Raw genomic sequence first — 4,933 nt, 5'->3', positions numbered from 1 at the left:
TCTAGAACCATCATCATGCAGAAGGAAGAGCACAGTGATTTACTGTCAATGAAACTGGAGGGAAGAATTGTGTTTCACCCACTTTTGAAGCTCCTCTAAGAGCAGTGCAAGGTGCTGTGAGGAATAAAGCTAAACTGTCACATGAATACAAGCAAAGGGAATTTAGGTGGAGTAGTGATGATTCACATTGCTACAAAAACTGTCATTGTGAGACAGATTTTTCTTATTCTGCAGATTGTCTGTAAGATTTTGGGACAGAGGCTGTTAAAAATGTAACAGCTTGCAGATCTCAATACCTGTGCTGTAAGGCTTATTTATTAAGAAATCTGAAATAGAGGGAAATTTGTGAAACTGCCTTTCTGCAATCAGTGACTGTTGAGGTAGGACTGGGACTGTTTCTGGTTTTAGTGTTTTCATGAAATCTCATTGAAGAGAAAAAGAAACAAATACCTCAAGAATGAGTTCCAAAACTCTGGCCAGTTCTGATTCAGTCCTTTCATTTTTTGGCCTGGATACATCCCCAAGCACAAGTGTTATGATATGAACAGAAATGCTACAGTTCTTGTACACGGCATTTTCAATAGATTAAAAAAAAAAAATCCAAAAAGCCAAACCAAAGAGTTTTTCATTTAACTGAAGAGTCAAGTTATCTGTCTCCATTATAATTTCTGGAAAAATTCCCTTGTCCAGGATTCTTTTATTCTTTTCCTGGGAAGCTGAGAAGGCACAGAGAAAAAGGAGAACAATATTATCTCCTTTGCTTCTCCTGTGTTTTGCTGCTTTGGACTCTGTTTGGAGGTTGTTTATCTAACAGGTGATTGTTTCACTGGTTTCTGGTGTGAATGTTTTCACTCATTGGCCAATCAGTGCCAAGCTGTGTCAGGGCTCTGGAAAGAATCACGAGTTTTCATTAGTATCTTGCTAGCCTTCTATTTGTATCCTTTCTGTATCCTTTAGTACAGTTTAGTTTAGTATTCTTTAATATAGTCCAGTATCATAAAATAACAAATTAGCCTTCTAAGAACATAGAGTCAGAGTCATCATTTCCTTCCTTCATCTGGGAACCCCGCGAATATAAGGGTTGTCCTTAATAGTCTACATAGAAAATAAAACAGAAATTTAGCTCTGTGAAACTAATAATACTGACTTTTGTTCCATCACAGTCAGGAATGCCATGCTCAGAAATGAAGCTCTGCCTCTCCCAGCCCACAGCTCAGGGAAGGGCACAGATGTGCTGCACTTGCCCTGTGGTGGCAACAACAGGGGGCTGCTGCTGAGGGGAGCAGGAAGGGCTCAGCCAGGGCTTCTCACTGGGCTGCTCCTCCCAGTGCTTTCTGTGCACCCATCAAAATAACTCTGGGATACATGCAGCTCTATGCACTCTTTATTGACATTGTATCATCCCCACAGAAAAGATTCAGCTCCTGACTCACACCAGCTCTCCATCAATACTTTTGGCCTCATATGAATTTATTTCAGTGACAAAAATGCTTTAGTCAGCTCTGTTTCCTCCTGCTCCTTCATCCCATTGCCAAAACCTGACTGCTCATCCTTCTTCCATGGCTCCCTTAGCAGAGCCCATTCAGTCATTTTTTTGGCCTCTCAGAGAACAAGGTCAGAGAGCTGATCAGGGTTAAAAACCAACAAACACAAAACCTGCTGGCTTGTTTCTTACCCAGATCAGTTGCCCAGTGAGTTCACAGTGCAGCACACAATACCAGAACATCTGGATCACAGCACTGGTCCATTTGGTCTGGTGTCCTGCCCCAGCAGCAGAGCAGACACAGCAGATGTTATCAGGGCTAGCATCCAGGAATGCTCTCCCAGCCTCCTGTGACTTGTGACTCAGGGATGTCCTGAGTGAAAGTTAATGTTTTTGTATTTAATATTCATTGATGGATTTTTATTTCATGTATGTTTCTGACTGTTTCAGATTTTTTTTAAACCACAAGAAATGTTTGCAACCCATATTGACTGTGGAACATAGCAGAACTGTATTCCATCCAGCCAGTGAAGTGGTTCTTGTTGTTTGCCCTGGGAGTAGTACCCAGTAATTTAATTTTGTGCTCTTTGATTTTTATACTGGAAAGAAGTGCTTTATACTGCAAAGAACAGCTGTATACCCTGTTCACCTTTCTTGTTCCACTACCTATTTTATAGATCATGTTGTAGCTATCTCACTCAGCTCTTTCCCAGCCTCCAGAGGTCTTAAAGTACCCTGAAGGGTGTTGCTTCATATCAATAGACAGCAGAGGCAGCAATGTAATGCAAGTATAGATGTGCACAGCCAGGGATCCTGGTAGCTTAAGCCGGGGACAGAAATGGTCATGTAAAAAGCCTTTAATTAATAAGAAATGTGTGTCTGGATAGACAGTCTTGTCTGGTGAACATAATTTCTGCTTCCTCTACCACTGCTTGCCAATGTCAACCAATGCCTTCAGCAGCTTTCCAGTTTTGTATGTAAATAAAGAATTCAAATGAATGATTTAATACATTTCCTTTCATTCTCCCATTGCTCAGTCCTCAATTGCCTTCTCTTTAATCTTCCCTCATTTGCAAAATGCAAACATTTTTTGAAGACTCTATTGTGGCTGGTTTAAATGTTTACTAATATTCAATGTTTAGTGTTGCTTTTTGTTGCTCTGAATATAAAATCTCCTCCACCTTCCTTTGTCTTGTTTTCTGTAGATCTCCCAGTACTTCTTGCTTCCCATTTGTTTATATTTCTTAAAAGCCTCAAAGCTGCTCTTTATGATCTAACATGCCCTTTGTGACTCTTTGCCTCTGCTTACAATAGGATTTAGCCTGCAGGCTCTTGCTAAATGTGTTTCTTAGACATATTTTCCCATGTCAGGGAGTCAGAGTCAAAATTATGCTGCTCATTACCTGCTGTCTTAAATATATGTCCTCCAATACTGAGTACTTGTATTTTCTTGAGTCCTTCACCTGACAAACTCCAAAATCCATGAGAAAGCCAACATTTCTTGCTGCCCTGCCTGCCCCATGCTCACCTGTGTGTGGGCTGAGCTGAGCCCTGCCTGCCCTCAGCCCCAGCCCTGCCCAGAGGAGCAGGAGCAGCTCTTGGTGCTTGGCTGTTCAGCAGTGCCTCCACAGACCAACCTCATGGGCTGCTGTCCTTCTAGGCTGAGTCATTTCCAGAGATCCAGACAGAATTCAGGCATTCAAGGGTTGTCTCATTTCATGTCTCACCAGGCTGGTATTTACCTGAGCATCAGTCTGGGAGGCACCAAACACAGGCTGTGTGTTAGGAACAAGCACAGTTATACAAGATTCTGCAGCTTCTCAGAGCACTTTTGAGGCAGGGAAAGCATTTCTGTCCCACAGGGAAAATGCTTCCAGTAGGGCTTTTCTGGTGCACAACATCACCAAAAGGTCAGGACTGACATGGATTGATTTGAAATGCATCTTCTCTTCCCTGAGTGGAGAAGAAACATAGAAGGTGTTTCTTAAAATGGCCTTTCCTGCTCTCTTTAGGGGATCCTTGCCTTATTCAAGCTGTTAGAGGGAGAAAGGATGAGAATTTCTAAACAATTCTCTCAACAAGCTGATTTCTATTTTGTTCCATTGTGTCAGATGCAAGCAGTATGCAAGCCTGGATCACTTATGGAGTATGGCAGAGAAATAGTTTCCAGCTTCATGCAGCTGTCTCTGTTCTTAACAGAGTACACCAGATGGTAGAGGAATACACAGAGAGAAATTTTCAATGTGGAAAAAAAAGGAAAAGTGTTTTTTGTTAGTATTTTTTGATAACAATTACTCTCTTTTTTAAGTTTTTTTTCAAGCTCTATTTTGGAATGGTTTGTGGAAACAATCACACGTTGGTGTGCAAATTTAGGTTTTATCACAGTGCATTGGGACAGAGAGCATACAAGCAGAGCATGCAGCCTAGGCTCTCTCAGCTTTGGAAGGGTTGTGAATGCAGCTTGCCTTTGAGATGTTTTCTTTTGCAGGATGGCTTTTTTCATCTTCCTTGGATTATGCACTGTGATCACATCACATCTTCAGTTTAAATTATGATTGTGACACACATTGTGACACCAAAGGAGGGCCAGAAGAGCCCTGAACCAGGCCTCACAGAAAGGGAAGCTTCAGTGCCATCTCACTCCATCCCCTTCCCCCACCACCTTGAGCCCATCTTCTTTCTTTATTTATTGTGAAAAGGGGGAAGAGTGCTCTTTTTCTGCATGAAAATAGGGGATCTAAATGCATTTTCCCACACATGCATGGCTACTTCCAATAGGTGGGACAAATACATCCTGTCTTCATTTCTCCAAGAGTCTGTGTAAACATCTCACAGTCACCTGAGCCACCCACATTCCTTTTGTTGCCCTTAGCTTCTATTAAATGGTCTTTACTGTAGCAGGCAAAATATTTACACTATTTCTTTCTGCCGACTCAATTGCTGCCTTTCTCCTGCTCTGTCCCCAGGACCGGAGCCTTGCATGACAGCGCTGCCTTCTGCTTCCCTTACTTTGAGCACTACCAGCTGAGCTTCAAAAGTGGGCAATTCAAATTATCAGTCAGACAAAACAGGCTCCTTTTAGTTCTTTTAAAAGCTTTTTAGCTCTTGTCTCAGAGCTTTTCTTGCTTTTCCTTCACATTGCCTTTAAAAGCAAGACTGACAGAGAAGATTAAGTTGCTTCTGGCTGCACAGGATAGAAGCAGATTAACGCAGCTGGATCCAACCCTGGGAAGCCCAGCCTGGGTATGTATGTTAGCACAACCCCAGCAATGTATAAGCAAGAGTCGTTTGTGTTGATCTTTTTCAGGATGATGAGTTTGTGATTAACTCTTTTGTGTGGAGCTTGCCTGTGTAGGAAGCTGGTACACAGCAGGATGCTGATGGAAAATCTCCCGAGGTGTCAGCCCTCCCTCTCACCATGCACAGCTCTGCAGACACTCTGCTGGCTAC

Source organism: Agelaius tricolor, unplaced genomic scaffold, assembly GCF_023055355.1.
Source record: "Agelaius tricolor isolate 1412-34295 unplaced genomic scaffold, bAgeTri1.0.p SCAF_2, whole genome shotgun sequence".
Taxonomy (NCBI): Eukaryota; Metazoa; Chordata; class Aves; order Passeriformes; family Icteridae; genus Agelaius; species Agelaius tricolor.
This window is presented reverse-complemented; position numbering follows the sequence as displayed.